This window comes from Phascolarctos cinereus, unplaced genomic scaffold, assembly GCF_003287225.1.
Source record: "Phascolarctos cinereus isolate Bilbo 61053 unplaced genomic scaffold, phaCin_HiC Scaffold_2;HRSCAF=192, whole genome shotgun sequence".
In the NCBI taxonomy this organism is placed as follows: domain Eukaryota; kingdom Metazoa; phylum Chordata; class Mammalia; order Diprotodontia; family Phascolarctidae; genus Phascolarctos; species Phascolarctos cinereus.
This window is the reverse complement of record NW_027555625.1, coordinates 41,060,962-41,074,741: the sequence shown is the minus strand read 5'-3', so window position 1 is coordinate 41,074,741 and position 13,780 is coordinate 41,060,962.

The following is a 13,780-nucleotide window of genomic DNA, read 5'->3' as shown; positions in this document are numbered from 1 at the left end:
AAAACAATGTACAAAATGACTATGATGATATAAATGAAATGAACAATAAAACAAAACTGAAAGCTATGTTACAATGATCAAGTGTGAACCTGGGGAAAAGCTGAGAAAATGAGCCTTCATGCTTCTATTGAAGAGGCAGGAACCTTGGGTATGAAATGTTTCATGCATTGTCAAGCAAAGTCAGTGTGTCCTCTGGTTTTGCTGAGCTGGTTATTTTTTTAAATATCTTGGTTATTAGGAAAGGCTTGAAAAAAAGTGGTGAGGAGTATATATGGAAATGAATATGATATAAAAACAAAAATAATCAATGTAACTGAAAAATGAAGAAGGCTAAAGTCAGGAAAGACCTGGCTTCTGATCCTACCTCTGACCCTAACTGTGAGAGCATGTGGTCACTTAACCTCTCTGAGGTTATCTAACCTCAGTAACCAAGTCACTTGGCCCTGAGTCTTAGTTACCTCATATGTAAAATGGAAATAATCATATCTGAAGTAAATGCTCTTCTAGGCTGTTGTGAGAATCAAATGAGATGGTGGGAAGATGCCCCCAAAACACTCCACTGGAACTTAGAGATAAAGCATTCTACTAAGAAATAGAAAAAATTACCTCTAGACTCCCCTACAACTCCCAAAATCCACAGAGAGATAGTCCTGAGTCCTGTAGAGATACTAGAATAAATAAGCTAGGCAAGTCAAGGGTGAAGAGCAACTAAATAACAAAGTAGAAATAATTAAATATGCGATTAATAAAATTGAAAGTGAAAAGACCATCAAATTGACAAGTAATCCTAGGAGCTGTTTTTTTTTTAGTTACTAATAAAACAAAGTTAGCTAATCTGACTTTTAAAAAAGAGAAGGAAACCAAATAATTGAAAAGGAATAAAAGAAATTATCAGAAACTATTATGTGCAGCTATATGCTAACAAGACATATGACTTAGAGGAAATAGCTGAATACTTACAAAAATATAAATTATCCATATTAATAAAAGAAGAAACAAACTATTTAAACTTTCTAAGAAGTCAGAAAAAGAAATTGAACAATCCACAAACAAATTCCAAAGGGGAAAAAAGTCTAGAACTAGGCATATTTACAAGTTAATGCTATCAAACATTCAAAGAACAATTAATTTTTAATAGTCTATGAGTTGTTTGCAATCTCTTTCTATAGCATAAATATGGTCTTAATACCTAAATTAGGGATAGAAAAAGAAGAAAAAGAAAACCAAAGACCAATATTTGTAATTAACATTGACGCAAAATTACACCCACACACAAGCAAGCTGCCTACATATTAGAAAAGTTATATTACAACATATCAGAAAGGTTATATACTATAATCAGTTTGGGTTTATACCAGACATTCAGAGTTGGTCCAAAATAAGGAAGTTTTTAGCTGTGTCTAACTCTTCATGACCCCATTTTGGGGTTTTGTAGGCAAACATATTGGAATGATTTGCTATTTCCTTCTCTAGCTCATTTTTACAGGTGAAGATCTGAACCAAATAGGCTTAAATGATGGGTCACACAGCTACTAAGTGTCTGAGGCCAGATTTGAACTCAGAAAGATGAGTCTTCCTGATTCCAAGTCTGGCACTCCATCTACTTTGCCACCTAACTGCCTCCAAATAAGGAAGATTATAAATACAATGTGACATTGGAAAAGACAAAATCCAATATTTGTTTCTATGAAAAGCTCTGGGAATCGTAAGAACAGTTGCTCTTTCATTAATATGTTAATTAGCATTCATCTAAATCCAAGAGCAAACATTTTGTGTAACGGGGAAAAGTTAGAAGTCCTTACAATAATATCAGGGGTACAGGAAATATGTCAATTATTAGCAATGCTATTTAGCACAGTATTAAAAATGCTAGTTGTAGGAATAAAATAAGAAAAAGATATTGAAGGAATAGGCAAAGAAAAAACAAAATTATCACTTTTACAGATGTATGATGGTATACTTAAAGAATCCTAGTGAATCAACCAAAATTAATTGACATAAATGATAACTTCAATGCTGTACACAGTAACAGCCACATTGTGTGATAACAAATATTGATAGACTTAACCCTTCTCAGCAATACAAGGATATAAGACATCTCCAAAGACCTCATGATGGAAAATGCTATCTACATCCAAAGAAAGAACTATGAAGTTTGAATGCAGATTGAAGCATACTATTCACTATTTTTTTTCCTTCTGTTGTTTTGTTTCCTCTTTCTGGTGGTTCCTCCTGTTGGTTCTAATTCTTCCTTACAACATCACTAATGTGAAAATATGTTTAATAGGAATGTATACATATAGCCTACATCAGATTGCATGCCATTTTGGGGAGGGAAGTGAGAAAGGAGGTGGAGAAAAATTTAAAACTCAAAAGCTTATGGAAGTGGTTGTTGATAAATCAAAATAACTTAATTTTTAAAAAATAAATAAATAATAACTTTAGTAAAGTTGTAGGATATAAGATAAATCCACATAAATCACCAGCTTCTGTCTATAATTAACAAACCCCATCAAAAAAGCTAGAAAGAGAAATTCCATTCAAAATAACTACAGAAATATCAAATATTTGGACGTGTGCATACTAAGATTCTGCGTGAATCTTGTATGTATGAATCTAACTATAAAAAAAACTCTACGGAAATAAAGAGAAATATAATAATTGGAGAAACATTAACTTCTCATGAGTAAGTCAAACCTATAGGATAAAAATGAAAACATTACCTAAACTAATTTATTTATTCAGTACTGTCCCAATTAAACTCCCAAAGAATTTTTATAGACCTAGGAAAAGGAATAACAAAATTCATTTGGAAGAATAAAAGGCAAGAATTTCAAGAACAATAATGAGAAAATGGGAAAGAAAGTGGGTGTATTAGTATCAGACCTCAAACTACATCATAAAGCAGTAATCCTTACGACTATTGGGTATTATAAAAAGAGAGAAAGACTATCAGTGGAACAGATTGTTGTTTGTCCATGACATCAGGAAAGAGATGGAAAAGTAACTAGCCTCACTCTCTCCTCCAGAGAGTGGATCCTCATCTGGGTCCAGTGGCAAGACCAGGGTAACTGGAGATGGCCCCAGCTGCAGTGGGAGGCCTTGGACTTTTTGAGCTAAGGTCCTTCCCAGGTCTCAGCTTGTCTAAGGCAACACCCATTCAGTGATTAAGGTTAGGTAAAAATGAGGCAAATAATGGCCTCTTTCACCTTGTCAAAAAAATAAAAACAGATTAGGCAAGACGGCATATGGAGGCAAACAAACACAAAATATACTTTTTGATAAGCACTAGCTAGGGCAGCTAGGTGACTCATGGATTGAGCACTGGGCTTGGAATCAGGAAGACTCATCATGAGTTCAAATCCAGACTCAGTTACTTACTAGCTATGTGACCCTGGGCAAGTCACTTAACCCTGTTTGCCTTAGTTTCCTTATCTGTAAAATGAGCTGGAGAAGAAAATGGCAAACCACTCCAGTATCTTTGCTTAAAAAAATAAAAGTCAAACGAGGTCATGAGGAGCCAGACACTACTGAAATGACTCAACAACGACAAAGCCTAGTTACTTGGGAAAGACCTACTATTTGACACAAACTGCTGGGAAAACAGGGTCGCAGCGCTTCGACATGCACTCAGAGTTCAGCAGTTCTCTGTCTGGAGGTGGATGGCATTCTTCATCACCACATGGCCAGTGAGTAAAGTCCACACTTAGTCAATACCTATCAATTGATTCACGTGCTAGAATTCATCTAGCCATTCCCCCCAATGGTGGACACCTACTTTATTTCCAGTTAGGTCTTTGTTGCCACAAAAGTGCTACTGTAAATATTTTAGTGAATGTTAGATTTTTCTTTCTTTGACATCATTTTAACCTTATTTTCCCTGGATGGAAATGTTAGAAATACACATTACTGGGCAGCAAAGGAAGCTTCCAAGAAGGAACAGGAGAAATTTTTTGTTGTTGTGAGATTCAGCACCTTGACAGTGGAAAACAGATGGACAGTCATTACAGAAAATGGCAAGTATGCCTAAGGTGGGCCAAGAGAAGAAACGCAAGTGGAATGCAGGAGATAAACCAAAGCTGCTGCCATCATCATCGAGGACTTCAGCATCACTCATTCTGGCTGCACAAAAACCCAGCCTTGTTAGAGCCATGAGTCTTTTGAAAGAGTTGATTTCCAAACCACCTTGAAGGGAAATGCTGCTGTACACATTTAGGAAGGTGGCTGAGATATTCTTTTGTGTGTTGTCATTATTTATTTCTGGGTTTATTGAATATTTTGTGATCCAATGCTATTCTTTGCCTGGGTCAGTTAGCAAGATTGTCCAGACTTGCATTAGCTTCATAAATCTTCAGTTTTCTGTCAGTGTGGGAGTCAAATAGGAGAACTGGCATTAAAAATCTACAGGACTTGAATCTGAATCCATGAGGACACAGAATGGATGGGTCTCTCAACATATAGTTGGGTTGAATTGAATTGGACCTGATTTCTAGTTCTTTCTTTGGGGCTGACCAGATAACCTTGTACAAATTATTTCTGCTCAATTCTCTTATTTTTAAAATGTGCTGCTGCTGCTGCTGCTGGTTGGAAGAAGACTAGATTTTTAAAGTTCTTGGGTGTGGTCTTTTGACTGAGTCCACATTTTACAAAACAAATCATTTTATTAAGGGGATTTGTTCTATGAAGTCTGGATTCAGTCAAAGGGTTGCACTTGAGGACCTAGAGGGCCACATGTGGCCTCAAGGCCACAGGTTCCCCACCCCTGCTCCTGTTCTTGTGTCTTGCTCTAGTAGATAGGGCTTCTTAGGGCCACCACTGGCCTCTAGTCCCAGTTTCATACTCATCCTGGTCTCAGGGTTAATGGACTCATCACTATGCAAAAAGCTGAGGTCTGGTGTTGAGGGTCTAAGCCTCCGAGCCTAGCTATTTTATACTTCCTTCTCCACCAATGGCTTATAGTGCAGAAACCCATGTACATGTTTCACTACCCTGCAATGATAGGCTTAGAAAGAAAGCCCACAGGTCATTCTTCATGCAGGAGGGATCAGCCCCCTCATTTTATGGATGAGAAAACTGAGACCCAGACAGAGAAGGGAAGTGATTGGTCCCAGTTTACACACCTTAATTACTGGCACAAGCCACCTTGAGAAGTTAAAAGTTCTATAAAAATTTAAGGGGCTATTATAGAATACTTTCTGTCAAGTCTTCGAAGGCTCAAAATAAACCCACAATCCCAGTTTGTTTATATTCCCAATTCATTTAGAACAGACCAACTACTTCAGATATGACATACACCTTCAGAAAACCCCAGAGAAATAAGGTATGAAATGAATCTCAGCCTAGCTTGGTTTCATCATCCTTGCCCTAATCTGTATTTTGCAAAAAGGGATATGTGGGAGGATGACCAGGAGCTACCTAGAAAACTAGAGAGGAATGTCCTCTCCCTTGGTGGGGGAATAGAAGCATTGGGGAAGAGGAGGAGAAGAATGTGGGGCAAGCCTTACCCTGGCTCCCTCCTCTCTTTGCTCCCTCAGGAGGAGGCAGCTTCCCGTTCTGTGAATCTCACTCTTATTCCCAGGGCTGGACCTGGACTCTTCTCCCTGCCCTTTCTTACGTATCAGGGTGATTTTAAAGAAATAAGAGCTGACAGGAGGAAGTGAGTGGAATGGGAAGGGGTTTGTTATGGGATATCTCTGGGGAAGGGAAAGAATGCTTCCTGGAGGGGAGGGCAGAAATTGTTAGAATGTTGGAAATGGGAGGGACCTTAGAAAATGGGCTGTGATGATAGATCACAGAACATGGAATGTCAGAGCTAGGAAGGAAACTTAGAGATCTTCTAGCCCAACCCTCTCATTTTTGCAAATGGGGAAACAGGAAGCAATTTGTCCAAGATCATGCATCCATGTAGTGGCAAAGCAGTTGGGAGCAGAACCCAGAGCTCCTGACTCACAGCCCAGAGCATCCAGTGGAGGAAATAAGGACTTTCCATTCTCTGTGTGTGTGTGTGTGTGTGTGTGTGTGTGTGTGTGAGTGAGAGAGAGAGAGAGAGAGAGAGAGAGAGAGAGAGAGAGAGAGAGAGAAACAGAGGCAGAAAGAGAGACAGAATGAGACAGAGAGAAGAGAGAGAGAGAGGCCATGTGTTTAAGAGCAGAACTTGAAACATGGCTGGTACTTGCTGAGAAACAAACTTAGACTTCCTATAAGGAATAACTTTGTAACAATGGAGCTGTCCAAAAGTGGAAGGCACTGCCTGAGGATGAAGCACATTTCCCCTCACTGGAGTTGTTTGTGAAACTACTTACTGGCCACTTCTCAGACAAATAAATGGTAGAGAAGAATTCTTTTTCGGGTATAGGTTGGACTAACTAGACACTGAGGTCTCTTTCAACTCTGAGATCTTGTGATTCGATGATACAGTGTTTGTCTAGGTGCCAGACTCTTGGGTTTCCCAACACTATACCCAAACAAGACAAATGGGTCATGTAGATATTGATTTCTAGATGCTAAGCTGATACATTTTCTGCTTGGTAGAGAAATGACTCAGTCATTTCTTGAATTTAATCACATGTCCACAGATGAGTACAAACTCCTCTCAGGGAAACACTCGGCATTATTTCAGCCTCTGGGAAAACCAGGGTCATTCCAGTATCTTCTCCCAGAAAGGTCAGGGGTGCCTGTATTACAGCTCTTCATAATCTGGTAGGGCAACATAGTTACCCTCTGTGAAGGTTGGGGAGATGTTGGGTGAGAGCAGGAGAGAAGAGAGATCCTCTCTTCACTCTCACCCAGTTCCAGTAGCTTTGGACACTTCCAGCTTCAAGAGAAAAGATGGATGCAGCTAACCACACTTCAGGTTGCTAAGGAATAAGACTCTGGGAAGAAGCTGGCATGAGAGGAGCTGGTGGTCTCCATTGTGTCCCTGTCTCCAGTTTGCTACACTAGAGACCTTAGGGCATCATTTCCCCTTGAAAATCTAAGTAAAATCTGGGTGAAATCTAGGACTCTCTCTCTTAGTTCAACTGAGTTACCTCACTCCCCATGGGAAAGCTTCTTCAATCTGTAATATGACACACATTTTCATGTGTTTTCTCTTGTTTCTGTTTTGCTATCAACTTGGATAGATGAATTTCTTTGCCATTTGCTATGTATGTGTGTTCATTGTGGAAGTGGTTTTTGGTGTGACATAAAGTTTGGGGTCCTCCTTTCCCCATTAATGCATAGCAATCAGAAGTTTATCTTGTACCTGAAAACTACATCCCTTAGATTAACAATATTTGAGCTAGCAGATAGATATAATTCTAGCCCAGTACTCCCTCTCTCTGAGGAGAGCAAAGTGTACAAGCTTCTGGACCCAACCTCCTGCTTCCCATCACAGCAGGAATCAAAGTCTCTCTTTAAGAAGGGTTGGGGGAGAAGAGGCTAAAGATGTCTATTCTGCCTCTTTTTGAGGCACACAACAACACTCCCATCCTGCATGCGGGGGGCAGTATCACTATGTAATAGTAATAGCTAACATTTATTGGCACTTTAATGTTTACAAAGTGAGTATCATTTCATTTGGTTCTCATATCAATCCTGTAAAGAAAGTTTGAAGAACTTTCTTTAATCATGATATAAGGGCAAGGTCTTCATTGCTACTTTCTGTCTCAAGGATACTCCTAAAGGTGAAGACTAGCCTCTCTCACCCAGACAGACAGAAAGGTCACAAAAGGCTGCTTTCACCAGCTACCACACAGAGATAGGGGTCTTGGTCCAATAGGACCCTATTAGGGATAGTAATGGTCAGCCAGAGTAGCTATCTCACTCTGTTTCCAGAGTCTAGCTATGATGTTCCCAGAACAAGCTGAGTAGACTTTCTTGCCCCCTGAAATGTGTTCCATGAGCCACAGTGCTATCCCAGGCTAGCTAACTGGCCATCTCTCTCCAACAGCCTCCAGAACATTTTGGACAATGTCTTACCTGATTCATAGGGCCTGGCTGATACACTATTGACAACTTCATGTAGTTCCAACTCCATGCTGCTAGGCCCCAGGTTTTAGATGGGAGTCCAGGCTATACGGTGACTAAGAGAACCAGGACAAGTAGTAACCACTGAAGCTGGGGGTGGGCACAGACCTGGCAAGCCCAGATGGAGAAACATATGTGCTGGTGGTCAGTCTACAAAACTATCTAGCAGAACTGGAGTGAAGGACAGATCTAGGAAGACATACGGCATCTACAAGATAAATTAGAGGCACTGATCAAGAAGTGAACAGGTGCCCATTATGATCAGAAGGACTTGAACCAGAGCAGGCCTGAGCAGGGAGGTGGCTCAGGTGATTGGGGGACACAGCTGCACAAGAGGGAAGAGATGCCATAAAGAGTGTCAGCAGGTTCTTGAGGAGGGAAGGGGTGGAAGAAGAAGCTGGAGAATAGAGAGAAGTGTTTGGGGGTGGGGTGGGAATGGTCCCAAACAGGAGCCAGCTAAGGGTAAGTTAAGTAATTGAATGGATAGTTCCTTCTCCAGCTGAAGGAAATGAGTATGTTGGCCCAAAAAACAAGAAGACTCAGAGTGATGAAATAGCTGCCTCAAGTAGTTGAAGGTCTCTCTTATGTTAGGGGGATTGGATTCATTCTCTTTGGTTCCAGGAACAATGGGTGAAAGTTACAAAGAGGTCAATTTAAGCCTGATTTTGGAAATTTTTCGTAACAATTAGAGCTATCTAACAATGATCACTGCTGGGAGAGGTGGTGAGTTCCCGTCCTTGGAGATTTTCAAGCAGAGGCTGGATGGCTGTTTGTCAGGGATGATAGAATTCCTTTGGTGAATGAGTTGACCTGGACCGCCACTGAAGTCCCCTCTAAACTCCTAAACTGTGATTCTGAGCACTCTCCCACCTTAGGCAGTCAGGAAGACCATCCCCAAGCCAATTGACTCCATTTGCATGAGACCAGGTCCAGGGCACAGTACCCCTGGGCTCAGTGGTGTTAAAGCCACTTCAGGAAGTCTTACTGATCAAAGTGAGGCAGGCTGGAGTCTTCTCCTGTCAAGACCAGCAACTCTAGCTCTCCCAAGAGCCAAGAGATCTGCCTTTGTTCTCTCTGCCATGCAGAAGCTCTCCTACCCCATCTCTAGCATTAGAGACTCATCACTGGAGAAAGCCAGAGAGGGTAGTGCTGCCCTCTGGTGGACAAACCCCTTATGTTCCTTAGCCGGCTCAAAGTTGGTCCAGGAGGCTGCTAGAACAAGTTCTAGGAGTTTGAACCTTCAAGTAATCCGGGAATTGGGAGCACTAGACTCTAATGACTTTATTCCACTTTCCTGAGTTTATTGGGTATTGGGCACAATGGGTCATTGTGGAAAGAACACTGACTTGGATTCAGAGGACCTGGGTTCAGCTCTGCTACTTTGACCTTGCTCAAGTTACCTGACTGGGTCTCAGTTTGCTCATCTCTAAAATGAAAGTATTGGACTAGGTGACTTCTGAGGTCCCATCCTACTCAGTGGTGTGCCAGAGAGTCCCTTTTTAATAGATCAGAAGAGTAATAATTTATTTTTCAGAAGAATTAGCAGCAAAAGATCGATAGAATTTTAATTTTCGTAACCGTATCAGAGAAGAGAGGTAGCTTGGGGGTACAGTGGATAGAGCCCTCGTGAGTTCAGATTTGACCTCAGTCCCTTTCTAGCTGGGTAGTCCTGCATAAGGGGAAAGGGAATGAGTATTTATATAGGGGTCAGGAAGGGGAAGATCAAATATGGGGAGCTGAGCAAGAAACATGCAGGAGGTGCTAAAGCATGTGTGTCTCTCATCTTTCATTAGCCTCCCTGACTTCTTTCTCTCCAGGTCATTCATGCATTTTATCTGTTAAAGCAGGTGAGGATACTGGAGACTCATACTTTGCCAGGTAAGCCTGTGTCCAACAGGGGGTGCTGCCAGCCCAGGGAAACCTCACTTGGTCTTGGGGATGAAGGAGCCCTGGACCTCAGAAAATCAATGAATACTAAGAATTGACATTTGTATAGTTAGCTTTTTAAGGTTCGCATATGTTGTCCCATCTGAACTATACAACAGTGCTGTGGCAAGTGCTATAGAAATTATAATTTCCATTTTACAGATGACAAAACTGAGGGTCACAGATGTTAAGTTGCCTAGAGTTACACAACTGGTGTCTGAGTGGGGTTCAAACTCAAGCCTTACTGACTCCAAGTCCCATCATTAATGGCTGGCTGATGCACATGGCAAGGCAGACATGTGCTCACCCCAAGAGTCAATAGCTGCCTTTTGGAAGAAGCATATGGCAGAAGTAGATGCATACTCACTCACATGACCAGTAAAGGAGATTTCTTGACAATGTCACTCAAACTCTAGTTAGAAGAAGGATGTAGGGGGTTGAATGGCATTTCCTAAGCAGCATGATCCCTTCTAATCTAATTAATCTTCTAATCAGAGAAAAAGAATGTGCTGGGTAGGGTAGCAGTCTAGAGGGAGGGGAAGTTGCCTCATGGATACCCCCAAGTTCTAAAGATCAAGAATCTCACATTCTATCCAGAGACACTAAATTTCCTGAGTAGTGTGCCTCTTGGAGAGAGAAGAGGAACTCAGGCATGGATTATGGTGCTGGGTGGAGAAATGTTAAGGAACCGTGATGGGTTGGGGGGGGGTGGACAAGACTTGTGGACTTTGTATTTTGTTTTAGGAAGGCACAGGGCTGATGGAAAGGGTTGCCAATCTATCAGCCCCTGGTGTGTTTTCCTTTCAGGAGAAGTCCAAACTTTGGGGTGGTACCATGAGTACAGGAGTAATACTGTATGAACTCTTTGGGTTTATTCATCTAATTGCATGTTACATAATCTGATTAATAAACATTCTCCATCTACTTTGTTTATTCTAGGTAAATGGTTAGGGCAAATTCTTTTTTAATTCTGATAGTTGTCATCCAGGAAACTTCCAGGACTTGAGGTGAATGGCACAATGTCTTCTACAAGCAAGAGTTTCAGGGGTACCTCACCCCATATAAGGAATTCTGCCACATTCCCTCTGTGGTCCTTCTCTCTCAGTCACAAGGGGGAGGAAAAAGATGATGGTAATTTCAAGTATAATAAGAAAAGAACTCTATCTGTGAGATGATTATTTCCATGGGTGGTAATTTCCACATATATACATGTGGCTGTAGAGATAATAGATGATGTGGCTAAGGAGAATGTCTAACCTTATAAGATACTCATCCTCAGGTAAGCCGGTAGAAAGGGGAAGTACGTATAGGAGCAGTAATGTGTCCACCCCCAAAGGAATCCAAAAAAAGAACCTATCTGGTACACAGAGAAATAATCCTCTCCTCCCCCCATACACATACCCCTTTTCTCTCAGCCCTGGCTTTGCCTCAATTCTTCCCTCAATTCCTGGTAATTCCTCACCCTGGAACATCCAACCATTTCTGGGGCTTTCTCACCCCAGACTATCCCTCCTCAAGACTCACTCCCTTCTCCCATTGGTGAGGTGCTCCTGGGGCCTCCATTTTGTGCAGCATCCCAAGCTGGCCAGGCTTCATTTCCTTCAGCCTCATCCTGACCTTCCAGACTTTAAAATCCCAGCTCAAGGGTATGAGGTTTCACTTTTCCTTCTTTAAGAGAGACAATCACGGTTCTAGACTCTCTTTGGGAAGAAAGAGAAAGATAATCTTGAAGGTCCTAAATATTCCATTAATTTCTACCTGCCTTCCTACAGGAACTTCCCCTTGAGTGATGTCAGGACTTTTCTCTGAATTGAGTAAAATGTCATCGTGCTGGCATCTAATGAGTCCATTTACTTAGATATTTTCTGTGTAACTACCCGACTTCTTTTTGCTATTTTTGTGGATAAATGGGTTTATTCATTATTTGTGATGGTCTTTTGTGTAGATAGCTTTTGATGGAAAGGAGTCAAACTTGCAGGCGTAAGCTTGGGGTGTCCTCTTCCCTCCCCCTTAAGAGACAATGGCCGGGAAAGTGGCTTTTGGTTCTGAACCAATTAGGTCCCTAGACCAGCAACATTTAAGGTTTCATTGCTGTTGTATCATTTCAATTGTGTCTGATCCTTCATGATCCCATTTGGGGTTTTCTTGGCAGAGATATTGGAGTGTTTGTCATTTCCTTTTCCAACTCATTTTACAGATGAGGAGACTGAAGTAAACAGGGTTAAATGACTTGCCCAGGGTCAGTCACACAGCTAGTAAATATCTGAGGCCACATTTGAACTGAGGAAGAGGAGTCTTCCAAACTTCAGGCCTGGCACTCTATTCACTGTGCCACCTAGCTGCCCTATTCAATTATAGGCAATGTGTATATTATTAACTTGATTCTCCTTTCTTCTTTACACAACACTTCATATATTTTCCTATCCTTTTTTTTTGGGGGGGGGGAACTAGGCCTCCCTATGTTGCTCAGGATGACCCACTCTCCTTGGGCAGCCTGGTGCCCTCCTTCCCATCCCCCACTCCTAAAGGCCCATCATATTGGTATCAAACTTAATGGACTTAGTTTGGACACTCAATCAGCTGAGCCATCTACACCTCAGAACTCTTGTACTTAAGCAATCCATCAGCCTCAGTGTCACAGGTAGCAGGCATTATAGATGCGACCCACTAGGCCCAGCCTCTTCCCATACTAAAAAAAAATCTTTCATATACATCAGACACTTGGATGTAAACCCTTCTGTTAATTTAGAGTCAAAGAATCACAGATTGACCTTGAAGGACCTTAGAATAAAGAGAAGAGAAGGACGGGGCTGGAGGAGATCTGGGAGAAGGTTGTTAAATTCTCCCCTCAGACAGATGGGAATCTGAAGCCCAGATGGGAGAAGGTGACAAGTCAGGGGCCATGTAGACAGTCAGTGGCAAAACTAAGAGTTGAATTTAAGTTCCCCAACTCACAGTAAAAGTCTCTTCCTACTATGCTGTAATAACCGCTCCTTAAAATCTTTCTTATTATGAACTGAAAAATGATTGACAAACACACACATGTGTGTATACGCATGGTATTTATAGAGCACTTTAAGGCTTGTGATGCACTTTACCTAGGTTATTTGATCATTACAAGGACCAATGAAATAGGTGTTATTATTATCCCCATTCTATAGATAAGGAAATTGAGGTTAAGATGCTTGTCCAGCATTACACAGCTAATAAATATCTGAGGCCAGATTTAAACCCCAGTCTTTCTGACTCTAAGTACTGCTTTGCCTAGCTGATCAAGAATAAAAAAGAGAATTGTACATGTAACCAAAAATAGTGTCAGGTTTTTTAACTGTATATTAAATTTAACAAGGTAATAACACAATTTCACTTTGAGTGCATTTCTGAAATTATTTTTGTTTTCTTTGGTGTATTTTTACAGGTTATTGATCTCCCTCCCTCTTTCCCTTCCTTCCCTACACTTTTTTCCTTTTTCTTTCTTTCTTTCTTTCTTTCTTTCTTTCTTTCTTTCTTTCTTTCTTTCTTTCTTTCTTTCTTTCTTTCGTCTTTCTTTTTTTCTTCCTTCTTTCCTTTCTTTCTCCTTCCTCCCTTTCTCCCTCCCTCTCTTTCTTTCTTTTCTTTTCTTTCTTTCTTTCTTTTCTGGATTAGTTCCCATTAATTCACTCACTTCCTTCTAACTAATAAGCATACTTTAAAAAAATCAAATATTGACCTCTCTCTTCCAAAGCTACCTCCTTACTCAAGTAAACAGAACAAAGTGATCATTATACTCAGACCAAATTCTTGAAAGTAGAAGCACTATCTAGATGTATACCTTGTACATTAAGAAGGACAGACACAGCTCATGGCT